The sequence below is a fragment of the Acomys russatus genome, chromosome 20 (genome assembly GCF_903995435.1).
Source record: "Acomys russatus chromosome 20, mAcoRus1.1, whole genome shotgun sequence".
Classification (NCBI taxonomy): Eukaryota; Metazoa; Chordata; class Mammalia; order Rodentia; family Muridae; genus Acomys; species Acomys russatus.
In genome coordinates this window covers 16,285,086-16,301,808 of record NC_067156.1, presented here as the reverse complement: position 1 = coordinate 16,301,808, position 16,723 = coordinate 16,285,086, and the positions used below count along the sequence as shown (strand labels likewise).

Below are 16,723 nucleotides of genomic sequence, written 5' to 3'. Positions count from 1 at the left end.
TTATAGCACTCCCCAGAATAAAGAAAGGAGAAATTCAACCTAAAGAAAGTTTAAACAGAGAATCTGGTAGCAAGACAGTCTCATTCAGTGTCCTACACTCCCTGAGGATGTTCACAGAAGTGTCAGGTGTTCACCCATGACACTGACCTTTTGGAAGCTAAAACAGGGCCTGTGGGCAATGTAAACTGACAGTATGAAGCTCTGTCATTGGAGAGGAGGAAGAGAGTTCAACGGGTTTCCAGATTTAGTTACCAATTAAAATGGAAAGAACCAGGTTTAGAATACAAAGACCTTTGAAGAAGTTGATTGGTAAAAGAATTCATGTGTTTTTGGTTGACTTTAATGAATCACCATTCTTCAGCAGGCTTGCTCCCAGTCTTATCTGCTAAGTAGTTGGAGCTGAGATCTACCTTCTAACCCCATGCCATATGGAAGTCTGGTATAAGTAGGTCACTAACCTTTCTTACCAACAATTTTCTCCTCTGGAAAGTATTTAGTATTTTTGTAAATAATCCATGGAAAGAGATTACCTGCCTGAAACTGTGTTCTTAGTAGCATAAAAAACAGCAAACTGCCTCTGTCATTTTTCTCACTTTCAAAGCTGCTAACCTGCACTTCCTTTTTACTCAGGTAATTAATTTTATTCCTTCTCAAGACTCTGATGGGGGTGAAGACCAGATAGTTTAGTTTTACAATTAAGCTTAGTTGTTTAGGTGTTAAAATGTTTTTAGGTCTAGATAGAGTTTTTTAAGTTGATAGATATGAGATGCGGTAGATATTGATTTACATTCAAAAATTTACACTCACCAAGATTGGAAAGATATTGTCTTCAAGGCTGCCAAATAAAAATAGCCACAACACAATGAATATAATAATAATATAATTCCTGATTGTTTCACAGTTCTACTAGCTATATCTAGCTTATTTTATATATGTATAATAATATAAATGTATATATAAAAATAATGTTTTTTAAATGTTAGATTATTATTATATATCAATATTTACCATAGACACTCTGAAAAATAAGAAAAAATTAGCATAAATAATAACATGGTATTTGTTCTATGATCAAAGATAATGAATAGAATTTCCATTGTGTGTGTATGTGTGTGTGACAGATATATATCAAGTCTCTCTCTCTCTCTCTCTCTCTCTCTCTCTCTCTCTTACACACACACACACACACACACACATGCAAATATACATGAGATAGAAAATGGTGATTTCAAAAAACAATATAAACATACTACATTGATGTCTTCAAAAGATATATAAAAATAAGCATTAGTTGTGCTAAGAGACCATTTTATGGCAGTAGAGAACTGATATTAAGATAATCTGCAAAGAAGATATATATTTCCACTATATTGAAGTCTTACATGTCAGGAATAAGTCTAGAATTTTAGTGAATGCAAAGGGTATTTTAAGAAAGAATCATATTTATTATAGACATGTAGATAAGGTGAAAGTTCTTCCAAATTCAGTTTTGGAATTAATTTACTGTAAGTAGTAAAGCAGGTGATACATTTAATGAAGAAGATAATCTAGAACAAGATCTTATTCCTCTTTTAGGCAGCTGCATGCTTGATTTTCTCCTGTGTATAAGCCCAATCCATTATAGACCCACTACTAAGAAACACGGTAATGAAAACAATGGAAAAAGAGCTGTAAAATACATATCTATATACTGTAAACTTATTGTTTTAAGTTTAAAGTTTATATTATATTTTGAAATGTAATCGTTATTGTTGAGCTTTGTATAGATAATTTACTGTAAGTATATAACATCAACATAGTAATTATATTAATTCCTTCTCACAGTTTAGCACACAATTCATGGAATTTCTCTGTTGCGGTTCACATACCTGAGTCATTGCCCTTTACTCGCAGTCTAAAGACTCAAACGTGATGCTCTTATACCGTCCCCATGTCTGATAATGTTCTCTCAGACAAGATCCATTTCTTCTTTTATATTACATTTATTTGTAAATACTATGAATATTTCATATGATTGAAAATAGTATTCATTATACAATTATTTCATGTAGACATCAACTCTGAATGGTGTGGTGTTTCAAAATTTAATTTTGTAAATATGAATGTGCTGTTTCCACTTGCCCGGGGCCACTATGTCTTGAGGAAAGTAGATATCTTTAGATAAATTTCATTTTAATTCTTCTCTATTATTCACCAATTCTGTGACTTTAGAAACCCACTAACCTATGTATCTGTGTCTTGGAACAAATCTTGAGCATACTAAGTACAGGGACACACAATTATATTTTATAGATTATAACTATGCTACCCAAGACAACCTGACTGAAAATGTATTGATTGTTTGCTTATTTCTAGTATTTTCTAGTTCTTCTTAGTTACACTTCTCTGTGACAATCCAACCCGCTCCCCACAATCTCTATTTATCCACTCATATGTTATGTATGTATTCCTCCACTCATCTTTCTCTCTATCCATATAGCCATATGTTCATGCAGTCATACACCACCCATGCATTCTTTCATGTATCATATATCTGATTATCCATCCATTCATATGTCTGTCCACCCATAGATGCACTTAATCATCTACTCAGTCATTTTTCTATCTATGTATGCACCAATATATCCTTTTTTCCGTCCATGTCCATCTGCCCATCCATTTGTACATCATCCATGTACCCACCCATGTACCCATTTATCCACTGATCCAATTTTTTGTTTAGTCGGTAAACAACTTCATAATTTAGAATATGTGGTAATTTCTGAAATGATAACATGGCAGAAAGTGCCTGAGAGGGAAAACCAGAACAAACAAACAAAGGACAACAGCAATAGAAACAAAAACAGAGGGCTGTAGGATAATACAAGACTGGATTTAAAAGGACATGAGTCAGACTGGAAGATATGTACTTACGTATATTAAGAATATACTGCACGAGAAGTTTTTGGATGATGATTGGAAAGAGATATGAAAGGAGTGGAAGAAATGAATACACAGAAGTTAGAAATACTAGAATGAGGAAAATAAAGTAGATACTCAAGCTGGAGAAAGAAATAGTTCATTATAACTCAGGTTTCAGTTATCATTCTAGATTATTCCCTAGAACCCATTTACTTTAGGTTTTGTCTCTGTTTTGACCCAAAATAATGATTCCTACTGATGAATAAACTGTATGCCCATGATAACAGAATATTGCTCTACTTGACTCGCTACTTGGTAAACTCCTTAAGACTTGGTTATGCCTGATTCTCCATTAATGTATCCGTAGAACATCTCATTGTGACCAATAAAACTTCTCTGTAACTCTCTCTTATGCCTCAGAATGTGTTCTTTTAAGTGATGTCTGTGCCATCATGACATATGAATGCTACTTTTACTGTACTAGTAAGAATTTGTTTCTTCAAGATCTTCCTTATATACTGCTATTTATAAAGTGACTTCTGTTAGCAAGCCTGTTACGCTTAGACATCTGCTTTCCTAGACTTAAACTGTTCTAATGGAAGTACTATAATATTTGGTACATTTTACACTGCACAGAACATTTTTTATCTCTCTTGATATCTATCTATAAATATATAGATATAGACATATAGATATAGACACACATAGACATATACATATGGAAATATTTACTAGAAAAGTTATATATTATTTAAAACAGAATGTTATGGAAGATCAATTATTTTGCCAAGATATTCCTGCAATTCAAAATCAAAACATAAACTAAACTCTGAATTCCAGTGCATAAATCTCAGAGTTCTCATTCCAGTTTTCTTTGAAATGTGCATATTCTTTTATATTAATTATGAATTTATAATTAAAATGCCTTTCTTTTTCCTCATCTTCAATGTCTAACAAATGCAAAGTATGTCTGACATACATGCTAGCCTCCTGCATATGTTTCCACCATAATGAAAATATGTGATTTGAGGAAAAGTGTAAATCTATAGCAAGCACACGGGGAAATGTCCAGTGCTTTTTTTTCTATTCTTTTCTCCTACTCTTGTTTTATAACAGAATATAAGCAACAGCACACTTTCTGATCAGTGTGGAGACCACCGAGGCGCTCCTGCATTATTCAATCTAACCACAGTGGCTTCCAAGGGGAAAATAAATACCTCTGAGGAAGCTTCACTGGGCTGCATCGCATACAGGAGTATAAGGGATTTCTTTGCTCTCAAGCTTTCAGTTGGGAGTGGAACCCCCCTGCTGAGCTCAGTTGCTCACTGTAGCACTTAAGATGTGATTTGGCACATGGAGTCCAAAGCATCCCCAAGCTGATCCCTCTCCCTATGTGTTTCTGAGGTTTAGGCAGCCACAAGAAATGGGATTCTTGGCTATCAGCTGGTAACAGATGTGGCTAGCCCGGAGAGACAACAACCTGCTGATGAATTCCAAAGATAAAAATCGTCAATCTAACAGCTTGCCCTACATGTATTACTGTTTCTAGAAGTTAAAAAAAAAAAAAAATGTTCTAATGAGTCATGATATTTTCTTGAGACCTTATTATATTAACCAAATTTTGCTGATTGTTGCCAGAAGCAGAAAGACTCAAATGGTATATACTCACTTATATCTGCATACTAGCCCAAGGGGCATGTCCCACGAAAGCCTTCACTTACCAGGAAACTGGGACAGAGGGGAAGGCATCCTATTGAGACTCTAAATGAGAGACGCATGGGAGAATAGCAAAATAAAAGGATACAGATGGTCCTAGAAATCTACAAGTAGAACAATATGATAGGCAGATTTGGGCCCAGGGGTCCCGCTCAAACTAAGGCACCAGCCAAGGACAATACAGGAGGTAAACTTTAAACCCCTTCCCAGATCTAGCCAATGGTCAGAATATTCTCCACAGTTGAGTGGAGAGTGTGATATTTGACCATGTCCCCTGGAGGGGGAGACCTGGTGGCACTCAGAGGAAGGACAGCAAGTAGCCAAGAAGAGACTTGATACCCTATGAGAATATACAGGGGGACGTAATCCCCCTCAGGAACAGTCATAGGGGAGGGGAATAATGGGAAAATGGGGGAGGGGAGGAATGGGAGGATACAAGGGATGGGATAAACATTGAGATGTAACAAGAATAAATTAAAAAAAAAAATGTTTAACTGTGTTCTCGAGTTAGGAGCTTTACAGAATAACAAAGGCTCCATAAATCAGAATCCCAAGAATCTAGAAAGGCAGTGGTATTATGCCCTAGGCTTGGAAGTAGGATTTAAAGATGAAATAAAGATGAGTCATTAGTTACTGATGAAGTTTAAAGAAAATGCAGTTTTCTTAAGCAAGGATGAGAAGACATAGGTGGGGCTAAAGACCAAAGTAAATACTGAGCTAATAGTTATGCACAGGCATATACCATGGATAGCATTTGAGAGGTGCCTGGAACAAACATTTACATGATCTACAAAGACAAAGTATTTTAAAAGGTAGAGTATATCCTGAATAAAATCAGTGAAATATACGGGATACAGAGTAATAAAAAAAATTAAACGTTGGAAAGGATAATGTTTATAGGATGAAAAGAATAAATCAAGTCAAATAAATGTTTAGAAAATTCTCAAATAGTCAAGCTGAAGAACAGTTAGGGCTTGGTGGAACTCAGAGGACTGGGAGGCTAGAGAGGATGCCATGCTCAAGTGGGGCAGGAGGTCCAGAGGCTGTGTATCATCACCTTAGACTGGCAGTTTCTGTCATCTAAGCCTGGCCTTGACCTTATGTGCACTTTTATTTTCAAATGATGAGTCATTTTATCATATTTTTATTTAGTACTTACTCTAGGTACCAGTTCCCAAAGCATGGGGGTCCGTGCCCTGATTTCAGGATAACAGGATACTGTGGGAAGAGTTGCAGAGTTCTGTCCATGTCCCTTTCACCAACTTCTTCTCCATCACTGCCTTTTACCTGGTAGACAGACGACACACAAAGGCAGAAGTTTGCTTCATAAAAATTACAGTACTGGGGTGAAACCCTTTCATTTCTGTTAAAAAATATATACATTCCTCAACACCATACCAAAAGTTGACAAGGAGGCAGGATTCACTTCTGCGGAGAGCTATCACGAAGCATAAGGGGGCCTCTTTTACTCCCTTCTCTCTAAGCCCAGACAGTAGGCAAAGACTCTGGCCACCCCAGTGTTAAATTTCTAGAGTAGCCACAATACTGAGAATCACTGCTGACAGTGTTTGCTGCCTCCTTGCTTTGTGGCTTCTGTGAGATTCCTTTGTGAGGCCTGTAACAAAGCTGAGTGCCCTCGGGTCACCCAGACTGTGTCATCATTCACCCCTCACTATTGTGACTCCAAGATGAGAAGGGACTACGCATTGTCACTATATTCCTTGCAGATTGTTCATTTTGATTGAACTTTATTATGAAAATTCTAGGCAAGCAATAATTCAGTGAAGGGAGAGCTCTTCCTATGAAGGAAAGGCCCAGCTGAGTTGATAGGAGAGGTGTCTGCTGAGTACAAGGCTCCCAACAGAAGCAGGAGTGGCAGAGATGACTGATAGGCAGAGGTCTCATTGCTGATGATGTTTACATGACATTCCAAAGCTCATATCACTGAAGACAGGAACCTTACAGCCACTGCAACTTCGGCAGCAGCTACAGTGTCCCGCTCAGCTCCAAATGGCCTTGGCTCTGAATAAACTGTTTCACTAATCTGTTACTCTTATAGACATTTCACAGGGCAATCAACCCTCTATTTCTTCCTTCATAGATGTCCCAGAATATAGGAACAGATTTGTGAGCAGAGGAGGCCTATGAGCAAGCAAGCAGGATAGGATGATTTAGATGATGCAGCTACCAGAACACATGGGGTCAGGCACAGCTCTGAGAGTGACACTTAGGAACAACTGGAGCGAGGGAAGACAAGCAGTACTAGAATGTGATATATAACAAATAGGACAAAGAGCAAAACATACCATTTTTCCTTTTTATTAAATCTGATTTGCTTCCATTCTTTGTTCTGCTATTTGGCAGTAGGTTTCTTAGAGGAATAGCCAAAGGAGGGGTAGAAGCAGGAAGGTGGGAAGTAAGGAGAAAAAGAAGAGAAAGGGGGAAGGAAGAAGGAAAGGAAGGGAGTGGAGAGACAGAGAGAGAGAGAGAGAGAGAGAGAGAGAGAGAGAGAGAGAGAGAGAGAGAGAGAGAGAGAGGACCAAGTAACTTACTAACTGAAATGTCACTTTTGTGTTAACACACATACAGGTCCCTCCTTTTGTGTCAGGGACTTCCCCACCCAGGGCATTTTACTCTTGCAGCCTCAGAGAATGGAAAGTATTTAAGAAACATTGTATACCTCCAGGGAAATGCACTCTATTTTGTTTTTCTTGTTTTTGTTTGCTTGCTTGCTTGCTTGCTTTTGTTTTCCCTCTGTGTTCTTAACAGATCTGTTTCTCCATGCCCCTGAACACCATGTCTAGAAACATTGTAAACAACATTTCTTCATGATAGACACCCGGCAAAAATTGAAGATAGCAGTTACATTTCAGTTAGGAATAAGGATTGAATGATTTTCCTTTCAGTACAAGTGTACACCATCCAACTTTCTTATCTTGTATTTAAACGTCTTGTTTGTAAGTCAGTTTTATATATATTTGACATTACAACAAATACTATGCTGAGATTCTAAATGATCATTAGCTACTGTGATCTCTCCAGCAGCAGTATCTTGTACAATGCAGTATGATTGCCAGGCTCTGGGCAATGCAACAAAGGAGCAGAAGAGCCCATAAAGGGCATCATTCCCCTTGCTTTGTCATTGTGATGTACATACTCCTGCCCCTGTGCTCCATTCTTAATCTTGCAACAAACTAACCCTTCCACTTTTCTAGAAATATGTCACTTCAAGATTTCTATCAGTGGTAGGCATCTTTTGAAATTGTCTTATTTTTATACAGACCAACCTTCTGGGAACTAATTCAGGTTTTGTGTGATTTCAATTTTGTGAAGTTTTAAAGATTTGTTTTGTGTTTCCAGAATCTGGTTCATTTTAGTAAAGCTTCAGTGTTCCGTTGAGTGCAGTGTGTGATCCTTGATGTTTTGGTGGACTGTTCTGTAGATATCCATTAAGCCTGTTTGATGTATGATGTCGATAAATTTTGAAGCTTCTCTAACTATTATCCAAATAGCAGTCTGTTGGAGAAGTGAAGTATTGAATTCACCTACTGTTAATGGACTAATGCTAGTCTCTTTAAGTCTAGTAGCAGATTTTATCTTACTTTTATGAAATAGAGCTCAGCAGAGTATTATGAATGTATATTAAGAATAATACATTCTTCTTGAATAGCAGTTCCTTAATTAGGATGAATTATTCCTCCTTATGTCTTTTGAATAGTTTAGGTTGGAGTTTGTTTGTTTGTTTGTTTGTTTGTTTTTTTCAGATATTAGAGTGGCAATGCTTGCTTGCTTCTTGGTCCCATTTGATTGGATGCTATTTCCCCTCTTTTATCTTTCTTCTCTTCCTTGTGTTTCTTTATCCATTCAGTATGCCTGAGCTTTTTGATTGATGAATTAAGGCTATTGATATTTAAAGTTATTATTAAAATGTGTAGGTGCTAATTGTAGTCATTGTGTTGTTGATTTCTTTGTTATCATTTGAGACTTCAGTGGTACTTTTTGTTTTAATAATCATTTGTTCTCATTTCTTTTCACAGTCTCTCTGATATGCTAATTTCCCCATCACTGGACTTCAAAATAATTCTTTTTATTTGTCCTTAGAGTTGGTTTGTTGGCTATAAAATAGGATGTTTATATCAGGGAAATTTTTCCTCTCTCCTTCAATTATGTTGGATAGGTTTTCTGGGTATAGCAGTTCTTTTTGGCCATCATAGTTTTGAAGGTCTTCAAATGCATTGCTTCAAGCTCTTTTAGTTTTCAAACTTTCCATTAAGATATTGTTTTTCTGATGAATTTCCTTTACATATGAAATTAATATTTTCCTCCTATAGCTTGTAGTAAACCTTTGTTATATATACTTATTTTAAAGATCTTCTCTATGCCACTGATTTAATACGCTTCTTCTTCTATGCCTACAATTCAAATGTTTTGATTTCATGTAAATCACTTTTCTGTTTATTTAATCTTTATATTCCTTCCTAATTTAGTCTAGATCCTCTATCTTTGAGTCCTTAAATTCCATAGCTTGCTTAGTGCATTTGAGTTGCACAGTTTTCCTTTGAGTTTTCTACTTGAGTTATCAGGCTTTTCAAGTTCTTCTTCATTTCAGCTTAAGTCCTGTTCAATATTTTTGTCTTCTTTTTCAATTCTATTCCCAATTCCTGGATGGTCTTTGTCATTTTATTCAGCCTTATGAGTTTTTTGTTTGTTTGTTTTGTCATCACTTAGCACTTTTCTCCTTAGGCATTTGTTCCTTAATTTCATTGAGCTGTTTCTTTGTGTGGCTTTGTTATTCTTCTTGGCTTCCTTGGTGAAGTTTATGATTGATCTTTTGAATTCTGCATCCTGTTATTTTTTAAATGCAATTTGCATTGGCAATCATTTGTACAGAAAAAGTAGTTTTAATAGAGAAGATCCTGGCCTGATATTTAATATCGTTGGTATTTCAGGATTATGACCAGGGCATATGGACTTCTTTGCTAGTTCTAAGTCTATTTTTGACACAACAGGTTGGGACAGAAGAAAAAAAGTTGGAACAGGTTGGAAATAGGTTGTGTGGGAAAAAGCCTGGTGGACACAGAGGTTTGTGCTGGTATAGAGGATGTGCTTGCTAGTCTGAGACTGGTATGTGTGGTAGATCTGCCTGAGTGAAAAGGTTGCATATAGCAAGGGGTTGGATATAATCTGGGCCCTGTGGGTTAAGGTATAGTTACAGAGGGTTTTAGCTAAAGCCTAGATATCCTTTTCAGTGTAGACAGGGGAGTTCAAGAAATATGGCTGGGAGGAGAATTTAGAGCACCACAGGAGTGATTTTTGGTGGTAGCACTTAAGATTGAGTTCTCACAGAGAGTGAAAAGTTGGCTTCAGCAAAGGTAGGAGTGGGAGAGCCAAAGCCACGTCATTGGGTGTGGGTCCTGGCAGAAATGTAGATGCTGAAGTGGCACAGCCAGGGCAAGGGACAAATTACATCATGGCACTAGATGTGAGACTCTCCAGAAACCTAGTGATGGACTGCAGAACAAGTCATGGTGTCCAGACTACATTGGTACACTGGATGTGGTTTCTAGAAGCACGGAAGGTCAGGCAGTAGAAGTCAATCAAGATCTGGTGGTTTAGAGGAAATGGCTTGCATGGGATGGTCAGGGAGTCTTTTTTTTAAATTTTTTATTAATGTATTCTTGTTACATCTCAATGGTCATCCCATCCCTTGTATCCTCCCATTCTTCCCTCTGTCCTATTTTCCCCTTATACCCTTCCCTTATGTCTGTTCCTGAGGGGGATTTCCTCTCCCTGTATATGCTCATAGGGTATCAAGTCTCTTCTTGGTAACCTGCTATCCTTCCTCTGAGTGCCACCAGGTCTCCCCCTCCAGGGGACACTAGGTTATAATCTAGAGAAAGATGAAGTTTATTTGGGTATAGGGGTTTGATGAAATGCAGACGAGACCTACGGGTATTGGAGTATGCATGTCAAAGCAGAAGGCTAGAGTTTGTGGAGGAGGTTAGACTAAGCTTACGAGGCCCAAGCTAGACCTGGTAGACTGGGGAGAAGTTGGAATGTGAAGGTTAGAAAGCATGACTGGGCTAGATCCTGGAGAAGAAGGATTAATTTTGGTTGGACAGAGAGATTGGATAAAATATACAGGAGACCTGTTGGTTGTTAAAGATAAAGATAAAGATAAATCTCTGGGCGTTTTTGTTGTTGCTGTTTTGATATTTTCTAATTGAAAAATGTTTTTACACAGCAATTCTGATTATATTTTTTATCTTTCAACCCCCCTCAAATCCTTTCTAATTCTCTACCCACAAAACTCCATACTCTTTCCTAATTTTTCTTTTCATAAAATAAACATACCAAAAGAAAAAAAATGATGAAAATACAAGAGACACACACAAATACATAAAAGCACAAAAATAAAAAAATTATAATAACCAAGGAAAAGAACTGTAAGACACAAAAAGTCAAAACAAAGCAACATGAAAAAAATCTAAAAATATAACATTGAATTCCTTTTGTGTTGGCCATCTACTGATGAGCATGAAGCTTTCCATAAAATGTGGTTAATATAACCAGTGAGACTTCACTGGAGAATTATTACTTTTTTCATTGCAAACATATGTCAATGACAGACAACTTCCTAGTAAGAGGTGAGATCCTCTTCCAACTTTCCCTTTTCAATGCTGGAACTCAATTGGGCTTGAAGCAGTGCAGGCCAGGTCCCATGAATGCCACCACAGCTTCTGGAGCTGGTGTGTACATCATTCCAGGTGTGTCTGGAAGACACTGTTTCTTGGAGTTATGGATCTCCTCAGGCTCTTACAATGTATTCACACCCTAGTTCACCTAGATCCCTGGAGGTAGGGATTTGCTGATGACCTTCCATTTAGGGCTGAGTGTTCCAAAATTTCTCACTCTATATAGATTTTCTAATTTTTGTCCTCTATGTTAGTTCACAATTACAATAAGAGAAAACTTCTCTGATGATGGCTAAGAGAGGAACCTATCTCTGAGTATGTATGTCATCAGGAGTCATTGTGTTACTGTGTCCTTTTTGCAAAACAATAGTATTTGGCTTTCCCATAGGCACAGAGTCAATCCAGTGTAAGGTTCATTGACACTTTGGCAGTGTCAGCCATGGCTTCCATTTCCTGGCGTAGGCCTTAAATTCAACCAGATAGTGGTTTTCCCAACATGTTTATACCAGTATTGCACCAGTCATGTCTTGCTAGCATGACACCAATGAAGATCACAGAGTTTATAGTTGGGTGGGTGGTTACCTCTCTCCTCTGGCACAATGGAGAGTACCTTCTAGAACCATGAATACTGTGAAGGTTTTAGCTAGGTTCAGTGATATATGTGGGAGCTGCCTTTAGCAATAGAGCCTTACCATCTGTTTGTTCGGGGAAAACAAAAGCCTCAGCAATAGTCTGAGATGTTTAGGGAGGCTTGCTTGGGATTGCTTTAGTCAATTATTAAACTAGATATAACCTGTATCTGGCACTAATGATTTCACTTGGTAGTGAACATTATCTAGTCGTGACATTGTCTCCCCAGTTACTTGATGGCACCATTTATATTTCTATCATGTATTTATAGATTTTGCAATTAGCAAATTATAGAATTTGCAAATAGCTTGTGCAATTGTGGGAAGTTTATACAATATTAGGCTCTCATATGACCCTTCAAATGATCTTTAGTGTTACTTTACTCTTCCCATAATCTTTTTTTTTTTAACTACTCTTATTCATCTCTCTACTCATTTAATTCCTTCCAGTCCCTTCTGTGCATTTTCATTACTATATATTTTATTGCCATACCTTGGGAGATACTCACCTCCCACTTAGTCCATTACTAATCTCTGTGGTTACATGGATTATATGATGCCTACTGAACGCCAGAAAGTGTCCACATATAAAAAAAAAAAAACCATATAATATCTGTCTTTTTATGTCTGGATTCTCTCACTCAGGATGACTTTCTAGCACCATTGATTTATATAAAAAGTCATAATTTTTGATATTTTAGAAATGTTTAAATTATTTAATTTAATTTAATTGTTTAAATAAACCACATTATCTTTATTCATTCACTAGTTGATGAACGTCTATGCTGTTTACAACTCCTGCCTCTTATGAATAAGGCAGTCGTGGACATGAATGGCCAAGTATCTCTCAAGTATGATATACAGTACATTGTATATATGCCCAGGAGTGGTATAGCTTAATCCTGGTGTAGATTTATTACTTCTTTATATCAATATTTACACTACTACATTGATTATCCATAGTGACTGTACAAGTTTACACTTCCACCAGTAATGCATAAATGTTTCTGTGAAAAATTGTGTCAGAATTTTGATGGGGATTGCATTGAATTTGGAGATTGGTTTTGGTTGTATGGTAATTTTCTCTATGAATCTTTTAGCATGGAAGATATTTCCTTCTTCTGACATCCCATTCATTTTTTAAAGTATTATTATTATTATATTATTATTATTATTATTATTATTATTACTACTACTACTACTACTCAACTCTCATTTTCTCAATTAAAGTTATTCCAAGTTTTGTTGTTGTTCTTTTGGGTGATATTGTGAAAAGTATTTTTCTGTGGTTTCTTTCTCATGCTATTTAACATTTGTAAATAAGAAGACTACTGACTGACACTTGTTGGTAATTTTGTTTATTAGTACATTTCTGAAATTGTTTAACAGGTACATACATTTCATGTTAGATATTTTTAGGGTCTGTTATGTATAAAATCATACCACGCACAATTAAAGATACTTTGATTTTTGTATTTTAATCACCTTGATCTCCTTAAGCTGTCTTATTGCTCTAGCTAAGACTTCAAGACCTGAATAGTTATAGAGAAAATGAACATCCTTTACTTTGTTCCTTATTTTAGTAGAAAAGCTTTTCTGTTTAGGTTGATGTAGGCTGTGGCTTGATGTAAATTGCCTTTTTTACTACATTAAAATATGTCTCTCTCTTGCATGCCTACCTTTGTAGGAGCTTTTATCATGAAGGAATGTTGGGTTTTTTTTTTTTCAAGAGTGTTTCCTGAATCTAATGATATGATTATGGAGGTTTTGGATATTTATTGATTAATGTATTTTAAACCATCCTTCTATCTCTTTGTAAACATCTAATTGATGGTAAATGGTATTTTAAATGTGTTCTTAGATTGAATTGAAGTATTTTAAAGAAAAATCATTGTACCTATGTTTATACTGTCTGTAATTTTATTTCTTTGTTCGGTCTTTGTATGGTTTAGATACCAGGATAGTTATGACATTATAAAAATAATTAGGAACTGTTCTTTCAGTTTCTACTTTGTTGAATAATTTGAGCAGTATTGGCATTAAATCTTTATTGAATGTCTGGCAGAATTCTAAGGTGAATCCATCTGACTCTGGGCTATTTTAGTTGGGAGTATTTTATTACAGCTTTTATTTCATTAAGGGCTGTGGGTGTGTTTGATTTGCCTATTTAATCTTGATTTAAATAAGGAAGATAATACATACTAATAAATTCATTAATTTATTTTAGGTATTCTAGTATGGCAGAGTCACATATTGGTAAGTTATGTCCTTGTGATTCTCCGGATTTCCTTGTTGTGTGTTGTGATGCCCCGCCTCCCTTTTCACCTCTAAGTTTATTAACTTGCATCCTCTTTCTCTGCTTTTTAGTTAATTTGGCTAGGGCTTTTTCAATCATATTGATTTTCCTTAAGAACCAAATCTTTCTTTTATTGATTTGTTGAACTGTTTTGCTTGTTTGTTTCTATTTTGTTCTTTTAAGTGCTTAGTTTGATTATGTCTTGGTATCTAGTCTTTTGAATGTTTTACCTTTTTGTTGCATATTTCACTGCCTCTCTTTCTGTATTAACTTGCCATGGGATAGTCATCACATAGAAAGGATCCTCAGCTGGGGAAGGAAGGAAAGAAATAAAGAAAGAAATGAAGAGAGAGAGAGAGAGAGAGGGAGGGAGAGAGAGAGAGAGAGAGACTAAAACACAAAGAAGAGTTTATCTGAATGATTGGCTCATTCATGCCCACACTCTCTACCCTAAAATGTCATTATTAAATAGAAATAAACAATTGAAAAGGTAACCACACCATGAAGACTCTTTTTGGTGTAAAACTGGTAACTGTTGGGCTAGGGTAGGAACAGGACACAAAGAACTATGTAAAAAGTCTCTTCTGCATAAGTGTGTACATGCTTCTCAGCAAGATTAGGATACCAAGATTCTATGCTCAAGAAGTGACAATTTAATATATCTGGTGTGACACAAGGGATGGGATAGCCATTGAGATGTAACAAGAATAAATTAATAATAAAAAATTAAAAATATATATATATATCTGGTGTGAGTATGGACAGGATTTATAACTGTACCCACTATAAGAATAAAATATTTTCATCACTGGGCATCTCTTCATCATCCTTATTCTATTTTTGGACAATTACTCTGCATTAGTATTTTAATGTTTATTGCCCACCCGTTGTAGCCTGTAGAAGAATATAATTTGTTTTGCTATGTTTTTCTGTTTTCCACAATACTGTTAAACTCTCTGGGGTTTGTTTTTCCTTTCAGCTTCAAAATACTTGGCAACCATGTCATTTACAAATGTGGATGTGTTTCTTTTATTTTATTATTTTATTAATCTTATTTTTTACATATACATTTATATTATTACACATAAATATAATAAACTACAGATATCAAGAAGAACCGTGCCACAATCAGGACTTATATAAATGTTACATTCTTAGTATTTATGCTATTTGTATTTGACAGCCTTGAAGAAAATATCTTTCCTATCTTGGTGCCACTAAAATTTTGGATGTAAGAAGTTCCCAGGAGTCAAAGCAGCAGGAAAATGAGGCCTTTGACTGAAGAACAGACTCCGGTAATGTTTGAGAAGATTGAGAAATACGTCCGGGAGAATCTATAGCTCCTGGTGGACAAGACTGACCCCACTTGCTGTTTCCGGCTGCGCAACGACTTAGTGTACGATGTGAGTGAAATGATCCTTATGCTGACCGCCAACATCTCTGGGGGATGGGCTAGTGGTAGTGGGGACGTGTTTCAGAAAGTTTACCTACCAAGACCCACAAGTTCCAGTTTGACGCTGCAACTTTCTTACCTTGCACCCTATGCCAAGTATAAAGTGTGGATAAAGCCAGGAGCAGAGCAGTCCTTCTTGCATGGAAACCATGTGTTGAAATCTGGTCTGGGTCGAAGCACTGAAAATACTTCTCAGTACTAGGGAGTGGTGTTTTATTTCATGGCAGACGATCCTCTTGGTTTTGGAGTGGCAGCAAAGTCTACCAAAGATTGCAGAAAAGTGGACCCCATGGCAACTGAGGTGTTTCATCAAGCAGACATTGGGGAATACATCCAGCATGAAGAGATACTGACTTAGATGATCATGCCTATAATATTTTGCTGTGTGAGAGGACTTAGTTTATTTCCTGTGTGTGCAGACATTATCCTGTTAAGTTTGGATAACCCGGAGATGTGAGATTGGATTCTTTTTTTTTTTTAATTTATTCATATTACATCTTGATTGTTAGCCCGTCCCCTGTTTCCTCTCATTCTTCCCTCCCTCCCATTTCTCCCCTTCTCCCCTCCCCTATGTCTGTGACTGAGGGAGACCTCCTCCCCCTATATATGCTCTTAGAATATCAAGTCTCTTCTGGGTACCTAGCTATCCTTCCTCTGAGTGCCACCAGGTCTCCCCATCCAGGGGACATGGTCAGAAAAGGGGCACCAGAGTTCGTGTGAGAGTCAGATCTCACTCTCCACTCAATGGTGGAGAATATCATGTTCGTCGGCTAGGTCTTGGTAGGGGTTCGAAGCTTACTGCCTATATTCTCCTTGGCTGGTGCCTTAGTTTGAGGAGGACCCCAGGATCCAGATCTGCCTGTCATAAAGTTCTTCTTGTAGGCTTCCAGGACCCTGTGGGTCCTACTATTTCCTCTTTCTTCCATGCTACTCTTGCCTAAAGTCTCAATCGGATATCCTCTCCTCTGACCCACTTTCTTGGTAAGTAAAGATTTTCATGGTATGTATCCCTTGGACTAGTGTTTTGATATAA

General features: G+C 36.8%; 1 pseudogene; it reads left to right on the top strand.

The window, feature by feature from the left end:
• Window positions 1-15,502: 15,502 nt before the first annotated feature.
• Window positions 15,503-16,048, top strand: LOC127204153 (60S ribosome subunit biogenesis protein NIP7 homolog; annotated as a pseudogene).
• Window positions 16,049-16,723: the final 675 nt, after the last annotated feature.